At 38.4% G+C, this 19,244-nt stretch overlaps 1 protein-coding gene across 19 annotated transcripts in view; it reads right to left on the bottom strand.

The window, feature by feature from the left end:
- Positions 1-19,244, bottom strand: part of LOC126299135 (uncharacterized) — a 450,753-nt gene that overhangs the window by 376,398 nt on the left and 55,111 nt on the right. The gene's annotated exons all lie outside the window — the stretch shown is intronic.

The following is a 19,244-nucleotide window of genomic DNA, read 5'->3' as shown; positions in this document are numbered from 1 at the left end:
TTATTCAAAGAAAGACTTCAGTGGAAACAGTATATACCAACAAAATGATCTTCCTCTGATATAAAATCAACTGTTCTGTGCGAATCATAATCAGGTTACATGTGGAACTTTTTATTTTACGTTGGCTAAAGTATGTCATACTTGGACAAGTATAAGGAATACCATATGTCTACCAAAACTGTTTAACATCTAATCAGTTCTCTATCAGACAGAGGCTATTGTGTAATAACTGACAATTTTTACACATCACATGAACTAGCTGATTATTGGGTACAATGCAGAATAGGCATCTGTGCAAGTCTTTGAACAAATGGCAAGGATCTACTGACCTTGTTTGCAGCTACAAAATGTAAAAAGGTAAAAACCAGTGCTTTACAAAGAGAAAAATCATGGTTGTAACATGACAAGACAAAAAAATGCACTTTCAGCCCCATACACTCACCACCATAGCATATAATCGAAATAAAAAAAGGTGACAACATTAACAATTTAACCTCAGTTGAAATATGACTATATTGATACAATGGGTGGCATATCATGAAATTTTTTATTATGAAATCATAAGGAAACATCAAAAGAAGTATCACACCAAAGTATTTGTGCATCTTATTGATCATTCTCTACTCAATGCATTTATTTTACTCCAAAAAATCCAAATAACAAAGAAAACCTTTTTGGAATTTAGAATGGATGCAATGAAGTGATTTTCAAGAAACATGCATGAGCATTACCTAGACATGTACAAGGAGATGCAAATACAACAAGACTGACAAAATGGTTCAAATGCCTCTGAGCGCTAGGGGACGTAACAGCTGAGGTCATCAGTCCCCTAGAACTTAGAACTACTTAAACCTAACTAACCTAAGGATATCACACACATCCATGCCCGAGGCACAAGACTGACAGAAAGGCATTGTGCATCCCATATACATCTGAATGCAGCAAATAACAAATCTTGTAGGTGTGCTGTATGCTATTTCAGAAGAAATGCTGATGAAAAAAATGCAGAAAGAAACAAGAACTTGGAATGAAGATTGCAATGTGGTCTTATGTATGCAACATTTCTTCATGATACATACTACTCAGAAAATTTATCAACACCTCTCTCCTGTGTTTATAACATTTGAATGTGATTTGTGAGCTCCGCACATTACGTACATTGAATGTCAAATAAAACTCACTTCCAAATTCAGTATTTGGTATTCTTGTTACATTCATTTAAGATAATCTTTATAACTCTTTTCATTATTGAATAAAACTGGTCCACAGTTTTATATGAAAAAGAACTGAAAAATCACCTGCAGTTGGAAGGTTAAATTTGCACTTTGCATACTTTCAATGAGACTGATAAGATGTATTTATGCACACCATGTGTATGTTGGTAACCACGTATGTGGAAACATGTGGCATACAGATATTTACATCAGCAAAGTTTTAGACAACACTCCCAGGTGTATTTGTTCAAGAAATGGCAGCATGAGAAGAAAAGTGGAAGAGAACTGTATGCTAATTTCAGAAAGGAAGAGGAAAAAAGTGACTAGAAAGGGAGGAGGAAGTACTTTTACATGTACTGTTGAGTGATAACATGTGACTTGCAAAACTACGTTTTGCGGAGAAATACATTGTGTGTATTACCGTAAGTAATAATATATAAGAGAATGGTTGCAAATCTTCCCACTGATAATGTGTGACAGATTGCTTCAGAACCCTCAACTGATCATTTCTACAAGAATTGTGTCGTTGTGCTGTGCAGGAGTCACCTTCACTGACATTCTCAGATCCTGCCACATAGAAATATTTCAGGTCCACAAAACTTGTAATTTATGACATCATTTAAAATGTAACTGGCACATTTGTTTCATGTATCTTAAAGGGTAATACACATTTTAAAAAATACCAAGCTTCAAGGTTAAAATATAATATTTATTGAAGTTTTGTGATGGATTACAAATCTTTGGTTTTTGTACAGAAAAATAGAAGCATTCTGGCGCACAAGAGGTATGTAGCAATCAGGGCAATACCAGCTTGCTTCTTTCCTATTTATTTTGCCAGTTAATTGTCTCATCTTCTTGAAACAAATCTTGGAAACCCATGTTGGCTACCGCTTTGCCATGAGATAAATCTGTAAAAAACAATGTTAAGATAAACAAAACAGAATTAAATTGTATCTACAGAAGAAGTATATGTAGCAACAATATTAGCGATGAAAAATTGAAGCAGACTGTAACTTACCTGAATACGAACCTTCTTCAGACAATTCCTACTCAGAAATTCTCTGTCCTCATCCAGAATCACCAAATTCTTCCTCTACAGCAGGCTGTTCCAATGCTGGTTCACTGAACATGGGCAACCACGTGTGCCTCTTAATTTGCCCTCAGGCAGGCACAAGTTTGGAAGGCAACCCATCAGTCAGTCCTTTGGCACCACACAATCACATTGTGTGCTCCACTGGGTGCACACCTGACTAATGGCATCACAGGATTTATTAATACTTCACACTTTGTGGCGAACATAGCTATAGTGATGATGTCTCTAAACATTCTGTTGCCCTTCTCCCTTAGTTGGGATGAACAGTTCTTATTTATTGTAAAGGATGGGTTGCCTCAGTGCCTAGTGTGCCATTAAATGCTTAGTACAATATGCTGCATCACTACATATCCCTTCATGCCGGGCAGTTTGTCAAGGTTGACAGAGCTGCAAGAAAGCAACCTGTTGCCACACTGAAAGGGCAAAGTACAACAACAGGTAATTTTGAGTCAGCAAAACATCATAACATAGACTTTCTGCATGTTCTTCACATGTGTCAATTTCAATTTTTACATACATTTTATGCAATTAATTTTAGACAGCTGATGAGGAGCAGCATTCTGATAATGCACCTATGTTGCATTAAGAGCAAGGTACAAAGTTGCACACATTGTTGCAAGGAGTGGCATATTTTTAATGGAGCCTCTGTTCAAATCCTGTTTGTTAGCTGTCACAGAGTGCTTCACACCAGGAGAGGTAAGAAAATCTGAAGGAGTTTGCCTCTCCAAGCAAGCAGTTTCTTGTTGGATTCGAGACATGGATGTAGAGGATTGAAGGAGAAAGGTCAGACTTTCATTGCTTATTCATTAGCACTAAAAGAAACCACCAACTAACAGACTATGCACAGCCTGCAACATTTTTGTGGGGTGCTGACTATGAAGTACAGGTTTTGAGAAACTATTAGATCTTATGCCTACAGATTACACAACCATAGATCATGAAATATTCAAGGTAGTATGTGAATTCACTTAAAACACATTTGTTGTGGGACAGGCTCTGTTCTGTGGCAACAGATGGAGCTCCGCACATGGTTGCAAGTCAGAATGGGTTTGTCTCGAATGACAGGAAAAAAAAAACAGACCAAATTTGGGAAAGACTTATCAAGTACACACTGTTTTATCCACTAGGAAGCCCTATGCACAGAAAGTGTGCAATATAGCAAAGTCATGAAGGTCGTTACACAATGTGTGAATTTTGTAAGGCGCCATGGTATCAGTCACTACCAGCTCCAAGAAGTTTTAAAAGACTCCGCAGCAGCATGATGATGATAGGCAATGAAAACCTCGTAACTCCATTTTGTTAAATTTTACAGGAGAAGCAAAAATGCCTTCTTAAAAAATACGTAAAATAATACAGATAATGTTGTTACATGTGTAATTATATAATACAAGCCTAGTTATTGACAGTTTAGAGAAATCCATGCACTTCCAAATCTGTCTTTGATAATGCAGTCACTGGCTATTGGAATTATTAAGTTTTCATTGCCTACCATTGATATGGTGATGTACTCTATCATTGTGTAGTACAATGGCTTAGAGGAAGCAAGGTTCTCAAAATATTTTATTTATTTATTTATTTATTTGCTTTTTGTGAGGAAATCACCATATTTATGGAAATGAAAGGGGGAGAGAGAGAGAGAGAGAGAGAGAGAGAGAGAGAGAGAGAGAGAGAGAGAGAGAGAGAGCCAGCACTCGATAGTGACAAATGGGTTGCAGACTTAGTCTTTCTTACTGATATCACAGGACACTTAATTCACTTAAATTGCCATTTCAAGGAAATTATATGCTTATTCCTAGCCTGTATGACAAAATTCGTGAATTCATGGACAACCTATGTCTGTTTGAAAGGCAGCTCACTATATGAAGTCTAATGTTTTGCATCACTACCATTACCTCCAGACTCATGTTTTGCAGTTTATCAACAAAATATTGTGCTACTCAGACAGTCGTACCAAACCAGGTTTAGAGACCTATGTAACCTGAAAAATGAATTCAAAGTAATCAGCACGCCATTTTCTGCTGCAACTCACACTGTGCCTTTGGAGATGCAGTTATAACTCATTAACTTGCAAAACTACACTGTCCTCAAGAAGAGATATTACAGTACAACCAATTTGTTAAGATACTACCCTAATGTTCATGCAGAAGAGTTTCCACAGCTACATAGAAATGCAGCTAACATTATTTCTATGTTTGGTTCTATGTATTGTTGTGAACAGCTATTTTCCATTATGAAGAGAATAAAAACCGCAGCAAGGTCCCAGCTCCGTAACCCAACACTGAAAAGCAGTCTGCATATTGCCACAGCAAGGGGCCTCACTGCAAATTTTTTCGATTCTTGTAATAAAAAAGAAATTTCTTGTTTCACAAATAGAATTTTACTATTTTTCACTCAGACTGTATTTCTCTGTTTACAGACCCTGCTACAATTCATTACTTAGTCATACTCTCCATATAACCAGTTCTATTATATACCCATTTTCCCATGCCTGTAAGTGTGCAGCAGACTTCCTTGCTGCACGCATGTGCAGTTTCTGCACCAGGCACGTGCACTAGAGCAACAGAAGGTAGGACCTGCCAATGGACAGGTAGTGAAATGTCTGTACATTGTTCTCATATGACACCAGTTTTCAAGCAACAGATTGATTGTCAGTGCAAACATCATAGCCCAATATATATACTTGGGCAAGGTATTTTGAATACTGTGTTGTGGCTCAAGTTGCGCTCAGGCTTGGTCATGAAAGTGTTAGGCAGGTGAAATGGAATCTCAACTTTGGTGGTGTTTTTCGAATTATATTTAATCACTGATAATATTGTTTTATTTCACTCTATTTTGTGTGTAACTAATGTGTCTGATAATGAGAGTCTATGAGTAGTGGAGGTATTCTCTCTATGTGATACTGTTGTGTGTTAGTTTCTGAAGTACTGGAATGGTGGCATCACCAACATCACTGCAAGTCATCAAATGCAAGTAAATGGTTCACTGGAATAAGAAGATGTCAGCTCATGTGACATCATGAGTTAACAAGTGCTCCACAGCATGGCCCTGCAGCACTACCAGTTCTTGATAGACTGTGAAATGAACTGACAATTCAGCAGTGTGCAAAAGCCACTGCTGAACTAATCACACATGATGCTCTGCAATACGAGCTGCCAATCTAGGTGAGTGTGGAATCTTCTGGTCCATTTGTGATACAACACAACAGAGTGCCACTACATGTGGCCCTGAGTCTGTGTGTTTGTAACCACAACCACATGAGCTAAACACCACTATGGCACCTCATTTATGAAGCAAGTGGCAGTTAGTATCTTAACAAAGCAGAACATCCATGAGTGAAGGGAAACATTAAAATAAAATAGTGTGATGTAAACAGTGTTCACATACAGTTCCTATTTTTTTTAATTTATTTAGAAACTTTTTTTAACACATGTGAACTGTGTGCCACAAACTTATCTTTGCCCATTCTGCATTTTCTCATTTCTCATTCTAATAATCTTAACATTTACTTGAATAGGTTTAAAAATTATTGCACCTTACGTGTACACTCGATACATTTGATAATTTCCAAAGTGCCTGACATTCTGATAATGTTATGGACTTAAATCACATTAGTCTCACTATGTGGCTATATAATTATTTGATCTGTTGCTCATAATGACAATATTTAATGATTAGTGCCCTCTCTAAGTACACACACTTCATATCATGATGAGTTTGTTTAGGAATACAGACCACACTTCAGAAGCATTTTCTTCTCTTTTACGAAAAGTCATTTGAAAAATTGATTGACAAAACCATTTTCATGTCACATTAGTAGATATTCCTGAACCACATCAAACAAGTAACAATATTTCTTGAGATTATAAGTATGTAATTATATTTGCTGTTGTAGACACAAGTTTAGTTTTTCTCACAAACCTGTGTAATGTGATTGACAGATGTTTACATCCATTTCGTTTCCTGTATTTTCTATGTGGTAACCAAGTTCAAAAAATTTTGTTTGTTTTCTTCACTTGCATTTTTTTCCTTAAACATCACATTCTGTCACTTGCATTACTTTTGCATTTGTTTCTTGAAGCTGTATTCTTATGTACTTTTGAACATAGACATAATGAGTGTTTTTCTTATAGCTCATAATCTGGATACACCCAAAAAATGTCTGCAAAACTGTAACCGAGCAATGTGGATGAAGGAATGAAGGAAGTGTGGATAAAATTAATCCCGAAAATTTAAACGGATTTTCACATATCCAATCGAGAGCTCATTTGTGAAAAGCTTATGGAATTCTGTAGAAAGTTTTGTAACTTTTTTTAGACACTGTTGTAATGGGAGATGAGCCACAGGTTTTCAAATATGGTCCTGAGAAAAATAGAAAGCTGAATGGCAGATCTCGCTGTCACCATACCATAAAAAGGCATTCCTGAGCAGATCAAATCTGAAGGAAATGCTCATTGTCTTTCTCAGTGCTAATAGTATCATCGTTCACCATGAGTTTCAACCTGCTGAACAGACCGTCAATGCTGCATTTTATGTGGAACTGCTCAAAGATAAAAAAACTGACCACGTATCACTCATTCTTGGAAACTCCACCAAGACAATGCATACAGCCACACCACCTTCTTAGCAAAATATTATCTGGTCACAAACCGTGATGTTACATGACTCCTAATACAGCCCCCACCTTGCTCCAGTGAACATTTGTGTTTCCCCTGCTCAAGACACTTTTGAAAATACACCATTTTGAGACAATGAACAATGTGAAATCTGATGTTATGTGCACACTACAGGATTATGTGCACACATTCCATCCCATGATTTCAAGGGTGCCTACAAAGCATGGAGACTGTATTGACACAGGAGGCTCCTATTTTTAAAAAAAATTCTGGTTCATTTTACCGTTCTAATTCTTAATATGCAGATGTGATTAGATACCTAAGTTTTTATGTAACTAGGATGAAACTGCACCCACTAGGACATTATTTTCCATTTAATTACTCATTCCATGGTAGTTGTATGTACCTAAAATTTCTATATGAAGAAATTCAGTGTTGTGGCACATAGGACTTTTCATCTATGTGTAGCTCAAGCTGGTTTTTGTACACGAGCAAGTGCAATAATAAACAATAGTTTTTGTGGTTCATCATTACTTGATGTCAATTATACATTGTCCATATTATAATATGTTACTGAAGGAATACATATGAGCAACTGAAGGAATACATATGATTGGTTGATTGGAAAAACATATTTGGAGAGGAGTAATATAGCACTGTTGCTAAAACCTTTGTGGCAGTGTTACAAAGTCTTGTAGATCTCCATCAGTAATGGCACATATTCATTCATGGACAGTTATAAATCTTCCAAACTTTTTTTAAAAAATTTCGCACCTCTCAGCTTTATTGGGTGCATGATTTTTTCCATGTAATTCTTTGTTTCATTTGTACAATTTAGAGTCGAATTTTACAAAACTTAACTGACTTTGCACTTGCCCACATCTGAGCTTCTTCCCATCCTTCATTTAATTAAAAATCGACAGACTTCTCTTTATCACAGAAAACTACTGCAGTTCATGATATTTGTATCAGGCTGTTTCATGGCACAATTATCATGCTTCAACAGCAATTTTCTGAATCATCAGCATTATTTCTAACATTTCCACAATTTATAGTGAAATGTCAAGAGCATTCACATGCTCGAAATGTTCTCAGTCAAAGCACTGGATCATTTAGTCTAATTTCCACAAGGCAGTTGCTTATCGTCTTCACGTGTCACTGTGGCAAGCTGTTGTAGCTCAACTATTTATCCAGTGGTCCATTACGAAATTGCAGGCATCCACGAGGCAGGACTATATCATCATTACAGAAGACACTGTCATCCAGACGTCATGCAATTCATGTAATTACAGGCCGCTGATTTGTGTATGGGTTATGGTGCCCGATAGTGACCCAGTTGGTTCCATAGGATTTATATCAGGGAAATTTGGTTGCTGAGACATCAACGTGAGTCCACCATAAAGTTCCCCAAACCACTGTAGCATGCTTCTGGCTAGAAGACATGGACGATTATACTGTCACTGTCGGGAAAGACATCAAGTGTGGAGGTATGCAGATGGTTCGCAGCTATCAGCATGTCTTCAGTTACTACCAAACGAGAATTCTCCCATAGTATAACACCGCTCCCACCAGCCAGAGTCCATGGTGCTGCAAGTTTCAGGCTGCCATGCACTTAGACGATGGCGTTTTTGGAGATGACAATTGACTCTGAGCACTATGGGACTTAACATCTATGGTCATCAGTCCCCTAGAACTTAGAACTACTTAAACCTAACTAACCTAAGGACAACACACAACACCCAGTCATCTTGAGGCAGAGAAAATCCCTGACCCTGCCGGGAAGGAGATGACAATTGACCTACTATAGCAAAACTCTGATTCACCCGAAGAGCTGACTCGTTTCCATTGATCAACAGTCAAATCCCGATGGCCCCATGCCCGCTGCAATCATAATTGATGATGTCGTTGGGTCATCATGTGAGCACATAGTAGTGGTCTGCTGTTGAGTTCCATGTTCAACAAAGTGTGATGAACGGTGTGCTCCAAACCACTTGTGCGTGCACCAGCATTGTGCTCTTTTGGCATAGGTGTCACAGATAATCATATTCTGTGAAGTGTCATGGACGTCCAACCAGTGATAGTTTCATTGTCCTCCTACCTCTTTCCATAGGTGCTCACAACAGTAGTATGTGAACATTTTACCAACTTCACTGTTTGTGCGATACTTGCTCAGTCTGCGTAGTAATAATCTGCTATTTGTCAAAGTCAGTCATCTCAATAGATTTCCCTATTTGCAGCCCACACCTTCACTACAGTGATCTCCTGTCCAAGTCTGTTCCGCTTACGTAGTTCTCTTAGCATGTCACATGTCCACAATGCCACTAGGTGGCTTCCAACATCAAGGTGGGCAGAGGTCATAATGTTTTAGCTTATCATTCTATCTTCTACACTGTATAGTTCCAAAGCACTTGTGCCTGATAGCATCCTGGTTTAAGTCAGTCTCAGGACAATGCGTAACATTTAAACTTCTCTGTGTGCAATATATAACTGGTGCTTGTGGGTTGGTAAATTTTTCCATGAGAAAGTGTCAGAAGTTGTGAACATTTAGAAACACTCTAGCAAGGACACTGTGAATCCAAAATCTTATCATCCAATATGATTCATGGACGTTGGCCCTGTATTTTCAGATGTCAATATGAAACCATTGCTCACCATTGCTCACCATCCAGCAGCCCAAAGAAGCCATGCAGGGATCAGTAGTCTATGTAGATCCAGCAGGCTTGATGCAGAAGAAAGAGGTAAATATACAATTAATAATTTAACATACTGGAGTGCCAAAACAATATTTCAAATCACCCCTTTGAAGTTCAAATATCTTCTACTAAAATACAACAGGGCGTATATGTGGACAAGAAAAAAATCAGTAGTCTATGTAGATCCAGCAGGCTTGATGCAGAAGAAAGAGGTAAATATACAATTAATAATTTAACATACTGGAGTGCCAAAACAATATTTCAAATCACCCCTTTGAAGTTCAAATATCTTCTACTAAAATACAACAGGGCGTATATGTGGACAAGAAAAAAATCCCGGATTTTCTCCGGATTTCCCAGTTAAAATTACACTTTCTTCCGGGTGAAAATACACTCTCTCCCGGGTGAAAATACACTCTCTCCCAGGTGAAAATACACTTTCTCCATGTTAAGTGACAGTATACTTTTCCTCAGAACTGTAAAACTTATCAATCCTTTGAATGGTTATGGTTTTATACACCAGAGTAGAACTTCCCGGACCTTTAGAAAACCAAACTCAGTAATGTACGCTGCATATTTTCGTATTATGAAAGTGTAAATTTAAATTCCACCAAATGCCGCATGTTACTTTCCAAAACATTGAAATCGAGATTGCAATGTGCTTTTGTAGCCAATCATAGCTCGTCACATGATCTCGCCAGCCAATGACAACAGATATTCTAGCATACGACACATGATGTAGTCAGCCAATAGCAATATCACTGTTAAGTAGTGCGTACACACAAATAGCAAAAGTTAATGGTTTAAATTAATTTACACAGCATTACTACATGAAAAGCAAAGCTTTCACATATAATATTGGTCTCTAAGATTAATAAGCTGCAAGAGAAGCTAAGCTTTCACATACAATGTTGATATTTTTTGTGTGTGTTACACTTTAAGGTACATCACACAAATGTCAGTAAAATTTTTAATAAAGAGATAAATGTCTGATCTTCTGAGCTCAAAATTTTTCGAAATGTGCATCCAAACTTGCTTTCCAAATGAGAGTCAAATGCTCTATGATTTAAGAAATTTATCGTACATTCTTGCACATAGTTCATCTTGAATAAAAGGAAATCTACTTTGAAAGTAACTCTTTTCAAACAACCATTTGCAATATTTTCCCTTGACCTGTTAGAAATATGTTCGTTTCAGTAGTTGCCAGACAGCGCCAGAAACAGGCGTCACCGTGCTTGCGCAGCTACAATGATGCAGGAAGCCCGTATGTTCGTAGGTGTAAAATATTAAAAGATCTTACATTATGTCATAAAAGAAACAAGACATCAGAGGACACTCCAAGAGCATTGGAATTTCGTGAACCATACTAAAATGTGAAATTTGGCTTAAAGTGCAAATTCGTATGTCCAGATTCAGATGTAAATTTTCTTGAGTACCGGCACTGTATTATATCATGTTTGGTTCTTCATTATGGCATAATGCCATACATGCTAGAAGATGAAAACATGCACTTCTGAAATGCAACGAATAGTTGAAACTAGTCAATAGTTTGGAATTAAACACTTTGTTTCAAATAAATTGACTGCCCCAGCGGAAAATTTCTTTAGCAAATCGACAAAAATAACTTCACTGTTCTGCAAGGCAAATAATGCTTGACTGTCAGAAAGTTGGAAACAAAATAAAATCTGAAACTAATAACACATTTTAGCCTTCCTTACTCATGTCAATGTATTTTAATTCACTTGATAGCTCCCGGCCACAGAAATCCGTCTTGTTTTCATTTGATGAGCAGAGCAATAAACGGAGAGGAAACAGCAAAATAAATGCGGGTCACATGGAGATTATCCATCTCCCCAATATAACTCACACTGCTCTGTGTACCAGGAAAAAAAAAAAAAAAAAACGCAATTGATATTCGATGGGATAATTTATAACCGGGAGAAGAAGAACTCTTCAGAAAATTTGCATTCTTTATTGCCTATGGCTAATAACTTGCTTTTTGTGTAGCACAAAGTTGAATGTAGGATACATGAAACATGAAATTCATGAAGTACCTTCAGAATATCTCATGGTCTCATCCATGCCCCTATCCAGCATACCTGTGCAGGACATGCAAAAGGATTACTACCAAATGAGACATATGGTGCGCTGGTGGGGACACTTGAAACACTTATTATTTCGGCAAGCAATCTTTGAGCAATCTTTGAACAAGCTGCCTCTAGGCAGAAACAACTAGTAACATCAGATTATGTTGATGAAATCATACACAACTCAGAGAAATGCTCCTTGCTGGCTCAGATTACTCGTAAAATGAGGAAGCATTCTTAGCAACATTTAAGAAGGAAAGAAAATTACAGTTTAACATCCTTGTGACAGTAAGGTCATTATAGATGGACCATCAGCTTGGATTCAAGAAGGAAATTTGCCATGCCCTTTCAAAGGAAGAGTCCTGGCATTTGCCTTAAGTGAACTAGAGAGAACAAAGAATACGTGAATCTGGATGGTTCAGTGGGGATTTGAACCACTGTCCTACTGAATGAGAGTCCACTGTGCTAACCACTGCACAACCTAGCCTGATGGGCTAACAGGAGTTTTAAATTAAACTGGAAAATACCTTCCATTTTCAATAGATCCAAAGTGTAACAGCAACACTAAACTAGAGGAAATTACCTGAGAATGATGTGACTGGTCAACAGTCTGTCACTAGCAGCATGGCCTACTAACTGATCTAGATTGGTCACTTGGTGAATTGGTATTGATCCAGCATCTAGTTATGGAATTCCAGATGATAATGGTGGCATGGAAGAGAATTTAAAAAAAAAATGCTTAGCCTACACCAGTAGGTGAAATTATGTCAGTGTTATCGAAAATGATAGTTGCCTCCTAACCAGTCAAACACTTATTGGCTTGAAGGTTTCAAAAATGTTTTATAAATTTTCCGCAAGTGAGTTTTACTGAAGACTGATGAGTTCTAAAGCTGGCCAAAAATTACAGCACTGAAAAAGTAAAAGATGAAAACTAACATGAAAACATGAGGATCAGTTTTCCACCACTATTGAGTTCTAGTGGTGTTCTGACATCCGTAATTAATAGCTGTAATATAGTACTGTATGAATGTAGTTTGAAGTGGTTTTTGTTTACTGGTGGTGAGTTTTGGTGAACTTAATAATCCGATGTGTGGCAGCAATTGGTAATAGTGACCTGTCTCCCTGTGGCAGTGATGGAAACAGAGTAATAGGCTGGTGAGGCTACACGGCCAATAACATTTCTGACTTGTTTGCAATGTTTGTGTGGGATTCTTTAATTTAGTGATTCAAAACAAAATTGATTAGCAATAAAATGGCTTATTATTGTATTTAAGCAATGGGATTTTGTGAGTCATTTTAACTTTTAAGAGCAGACTAAAATTTTCTCCTTTCATGAGTCAGGGATATATTCCATCTGCCACATTTTGTCATAAAAATGAGCAGTATTCTCTTTGACTAATTATGACATAGAGCAACAGTGATAAAGTTAAGGCATAGCACCTCAAATATTGTATCTAGCTCTCAAATGAATATGTGTATAAAGTTCTGTGTTTGGTAAGCTGAAATTACCACTTTCATATTCCACTAGAACTCAATAGTGGTGGAAAACTGATCCTCATATTTTCATGTTAGTTTTCATCTTTTTTCTTTTTCAGTGCTGTAATTTTTGGCCAGCTTTAGAACTCATCAGTCTCCAGTAAAACTCACTTGTGGAAAATTTATAAAACATTGGTGAAACCTTCAATCCAATAAGAGACTCTTAAGTTCATCCTTCCAGATGTTACTGATGGGACTGTTGTGTTCCACTCTCATTATGTGAACTATCCACTGTGTGCACCATCAGTCAAACTTCTGCACCAGATTATTGTAAAGCTCTGGGATGCCTGTGTGGGTATACACTAGTGGCCATTAAAATTTCTACACCACGAAGATGAAGTGCTACAGATGCAAAATTTAACCGACAGGAAGAAGATGCTGTGATGTGCAAATGGTTAGCTTTTCAGACCATTCACATAAGGCTGGCACCGGTGGCGACACCTACAACATGCTGACATGAGGAAAGTTTCCAACCGATTTCTCAAACACAAACAGCAGTTGACCGGCATTGCCTGGTGAAACATTGTTGTGGTGCCTGGTGTAAGGAGGAGAAATGCGTACCATCATGTTTCCGACTTTGATAAAGGTCGGATTGTAGCCTATCGCGATTGCGGTTTATCGTATCGCAACACTGCTGCTCGCATTGGTCGAGATCCAATGACTGTTAGCAGAATATGGAATCAGTGGCTTCAGGAGGGTAATAAGGAACACCGTGCTGGATCCCACCAGCCTCGTATCACTAGCAGTCAAGACAACAGGCATCTTATCTGCATGGTTGTAATGGATTGTGTAGTACGTCCCAATCCCTGAGTCAACAGGTGGGGACGTTTGCAAGACAACAACCATCTGCACAAACAGTTCGACGACATTTGCAGTAGCATGGACTATCACCTCGGAGACCATGGCTGCTGTTACCCTTGACGCTGCATCACAGAGAGGAGCGCCTGCGATGGTGTACTCAACGACAAACCTGGATGCACAAATGGCAAAACTTCATTTTTTCAGATGAATCCAGGTTTTGTTTACAGCATCATGATGGTCACATCTGTGTTTGGTGACATCGCGATGAACGCACATTGGAAGCATGTACTCGTCATCGCCATACTGTCGTATCACCCGGCGTGATGGTATGGGGCGCCATTGGTTACACGTCTCTGCCACCTGGTGTTCGCATTGACAGCACTTTGAACAGTGGACGTTACATTTCATATGTGTTACACCTCTTGGCTCTACCCTTCATTCGATCCCTGCGAAACCCTACATTTCAGCAAGATAATGAACGACCACGTGTTGCAGGTCCTGAAGGGTATGTTCTGGATACAGAAAATGTTCGACTGCTGCCCTGGCCAGCACATTTGCCAGATTTCTCACCAATTGAAAACGTCTGATCAATGGCGGCCGAGCAACTGGCTCGTCACAATACGCCAGTCACTACTCTTGATGAACTGTGGTATCGTGTTGAAGCTGCATGGGCAGCTGTAGCTGTACACGCCATCCAAGCTCTGTTTGACTCAATGCCCAGGTGTATCAAGGCCGTTATTACGGCCAGAGGTGGTTGATCTGGGTACTGATTTCTGAGGATCTATGCACCCAAATTGCGTGAAAATGTAATCACATGTCAGTTCTAGTATAATATATTTGTCCAATGAATACCTGTTTATCATCTGCATTTCTTCTAGGTGTAGCAATTATAATGGCCAGTAGTGTACTACTTCTTTGAACACTGACTGTCAATATCTCAAAGATTCAGTGAAACACTTTGTTTTCAAATAATTTACCTTTGACAGTAATGAAGTCTCACTACCATTTGTAAATATAGATCTCTATAGAAATTTTCTAATATGAAGGATTAGCAAGGCACCAAGTAATTGGTACTGGCTGCCTTAATCCTTGTCTTGATAGCCTGTGAGTGGCTCTTATGCTTTACAGGAAGCTACTGAAATTGGAATTTTTTCAACTTTTTCAGGCATTCTGTCCATAATGTATTCATTAACTAGTGAATGAACACAGTTATAGGTACATAGAATTACATGTATTATTGTTTTTGTTACATGTTCTGCATCCTGGAGGACCTCCACACTATGGATCAAGTGGAATGAGATTAAATCTGATCTAATCCAGGTCTACTTATGCATGGCAGTACAGTGAGACCGCCAGGAACTCCCAGGATGGGGAATGAATCAGCCATATTCTTTCAAAGGAACCGTCCCAGTATTTGCCTGGAACAGTTTACAGAAATCATGGAAAACTTACATCGGGAGGGCTGGATAGGATTTAAACCATCATACAAATACAAGTCCAGGGTGCTAACCGCTGTGCCACCTTGCTCTGTTAAGAGAGGTGGACCAATCAGTATGAATGATGGTGGGGAATATTGTGTTGTCTGTAGAGAAGTAGAAACAGTGGAACATATCGGCCAGCACGCCAAAGTGACTTCCAACATGGACCAGTCATTGGATGTCACCTGTGTATAAAAAAAAAAAAAAAAAAAAAAAAAAAATCAGCAACATTTCAACCGTTCTAAAGCTGCACAAGTTGACTGTTGGTGATACGACTGTGAAGGGAGAATGTTGAGGATCAACTACAACTAAACCAAGACCACACCAATATCATGTACTGGTAGATAGAAACCATTCAGCTTTGCACGGAGTGGCTGTAAACAATCACATAAAATCAGCAGACGGACTCACTCATGACTAACAAAGTGCTAGCAGCAGTCCAGCCAGCACAATGACTGTGTGTAGGGAGCTAAAGAGGATGGCACACGATAGTCGAGGAGAGTGATTTCAAATAATGAATCACATTACACCTAGTGGCAGTCCGATGAAAGGGTTTGGGTTTGGTGAATGCCTGGAAGACATTACCTGCCACCACATGTAGTGCTAACAGAGAAGTGCGAAGGAGATGATTGGTGTGGACGCACAACTGCAACATCTTTAGCATTCATACTAAAATACAATGTGGATAAGGGACACAAAATTAATTACGCTTTGTGCTCCAGCTACTAATAAAAATTGTGAGTCCTGATGGTCAGACCTTTATGTCACTTTTTTAAATGCTACAGGCATATTTGCGTTTAACACATCATAAAGGGTAATACATACTAAAAGACGCCAAATTTAAATGTTTATTTTTCTTATTAGTTTAGTTCTTTGACATAACAAAAATTTAACAATAATTGTGACAGAAAGTACAATCATCCTTCCAAAAAGCAGTGAGAGATTAGTTCTTTATTTTGCACATTACTGGCTTTTGCCTGAAGTTGTCTGAAGCATTCTGCCATACACAGAGGTACATTACAATCATGACAATACAAGCTTGGGGTTTTTTTTCCTGTTTATTTTGCAATAAAACTGTCTCATCTTCTCCAAACAATCTTGGAAACCCATGCTGGATGCTCCTTTGTCTTTAGAATCCTCTGTAAAAAAAAGATTAAGACAAATAAAATACAATCAAAATCCATTTACGGCAGCAGTATATGTAGTAACAATATTAGTGATGAAAAATTGTAGCAAACTGCAGCTTACATGAATATGAATCTTCTTCAGGCTGATCCCATCTTGATGTTTCTCCCTCTGTTGCTAAATCATTGAATTCTTCCTCTTGAGCTTCCAAAACGTCTTGCTCACTCAAATGTGACATATTTGTAGACAAACTATAGCAAACTGCAAAAACTAACAAGTAAATACACGAAATTCACAATGATGCGGGCACGCAATGGCTATCAGTTGTGATAGCAGCTCTTAGAATCACTAATTCCTCTTTCAAATCAATTACAGAAATTGACAACAGAAGGCAGCACCTGTCACAGGACAGATAGCAACACATCTGTAGATTACTCAGATATGAAAGCAGTCCAGGTTTCAAATGATAGGTGGTTCCTGCAACATGAAAACTGGAGCACGAGATATGCTCCTTTGTTGTGGCTCAAGTTACGCTTGGACTTGGTCACCGAAGTGTTATACACCAGAACTATCTAGAAACAGGTGCTCAAAGATATTAGAGAGGATGTCACTGACTCAACAGCAAAATTAGCATGGTGAGAGGAAGGAACCTTCAAAAACCCCATTCATATAAATTCCTGAGGATGACATTTCAAGCTACTATTACAGGCCTTCTCAGCATCATAAATATACCCAGGAGGTGATAGCAGCACCAGAGAGCCTGTTGTGTGGGCGCCTCCAGGAGAGCAATGTTATCAAAGGTAAAGTGATACTTCCTCAACCCACAAAGAGAGTGACTCAGGACCTGCCTGGATTCTAACATCCTCAACTCCAACGCCTTGTCCACCCAGCTAATGAGGGCAACACTACAATAATTAACAAGGTATGTGTGATTCTTCCTGGGTTTTAAAAGTTGTATTCACACTGCTTCTCGCCACGAGTTGGGAAAATGGACTGACGCCCAACTGACGTTAAAAAGGAGGATTTCTAGGTTTTGCCCTGTTTGGTGCTCTGACATACTTTGGACCAAGAATGGCAGGATGAGCTGGGATTCCAAAACCACTCACCAGCGATGCAAATGCCTGTAACTGGAAAACAGAATGCAAAAGTCATGAAGCCTAGACTATGGAACAATGGAAGAATGTCATTTGATTGGATGAGTCTTCTTTTATACTGTTTCCAACTCCTGGACGAGTTTAGGTGCCAAGAGTGAAACACTGAGGATTTGGTGATTATTTGGGCAGCCATATAATGATATTCCATGGGCTCCATGGTTACTCTGCAAGGTCACATTACAGCCAAGAATTAAGTGACCATCCTGGCTGATAACATCTGTTCCACAGTACAGTGATTGATTGTTACCCAATGGTAACGCTTTGCTCCTAGACAACAGGGACTATGTTCACATTACTCGCATTGTCTGGGACTGGTTTTGTAAGCACTAGGATGAATCGTCCCAGCCACCAGTACCAGATTTTAATATTATTGAGGCTTTGTGGTCTACTTTGGGAAAAAGGAGAAGGGTGCATGATCGCTAGACAACTCTACCATCATTATGTGAAACAGACACCATTTTGCAGAAAAAATGGTATAAGGTACATCATACAGGAGTTGAATTTATCAATTCAGGGACAACGGGGTGCTCTTTTGCATGCTAACAGTTTTCCTACGCCTTATTAGGTACAGTAACGTTTTGCGTTTGTGGTGTTCACATTTTTTTTTTCATCACCCCTGTATGTACAAGTGAAAATATCAAGGCACTGGAAGTAGTATTTGTGCAAAACATCAGAAATAACTGCCTCAGAGATAAAAGCATATGAGTGCACACACCTGCAGGCCAGAGAACAGATGAAGACACACCACCACCCCTACATTTTCAGCAAGAGGTGCCTCCTCCACGCACAAGTGACTCCCCACCTGTCTCATGCGTAATGGAATACATAATTCCTTATAGCTAGGTAGAAATGAAATCCTGTAACAGTAACATGGGATTATCCTACTTGTTCTTATACCACTCCTAATGTCAGTAATGCTTTCTTTCTCTGGTTTTGTTAGTAGTGTGTATGTGATAGTTCATGAAATGACTAACTTCATACTGATTGCTGATGGCAATAGTATATCTGATTCTTACAGAAACATTTTATCTGTAGATGTGTTCATGACCTACTACATCTGTACATCACGTACACATCCAATTTCAGTACAGTTTGTTTCAAGATTGATATCACTCATTTAAATCTATCATTCTTCACTTTTCAACAAACATTTCACTTTTCACCAAAAACTTAATACTCTGAAACCTATTTGTATATAAAATTTGTGTGTTCCAGAAAGTTTCAATATTAAGACATCATTCTTTCCGAAACTCAGTGCCTCAGTTTTGTGGCCCTGATTTTTTTCTTTCCAAGAATGTATAATTTCACTAAAATAACCTGTTAGTTTATTAAATATTTCACTTTCTACAGACTTTTTGGCAAACTTTGGGAATCCACATGCACATAAAAACTGCTCTCCCATAAGACTGTACCGATGATTTTGCTATTTGCTGGTTATACACGTCTTAGT

This window comes from Schistocerca gregaria, chromosome X (genome assembly GCF_023897955.1).
Source record: "Schistocerca gregaria isolate iqSchGreg1 chromosome X, iqSchGreg1.2, whole genome shotgun sequence".
Lineage (NCBI taxonomy): Eukaryota > Metazoa > Arthropoda > Insecta > Orthoptera > Acrididae > Schistocerca > Schistocerca gregaria.
Note: the sequence above shows the minus strand (reverse complement) of the source record. Positions and strands in the feature narration are given on the sequence as shown.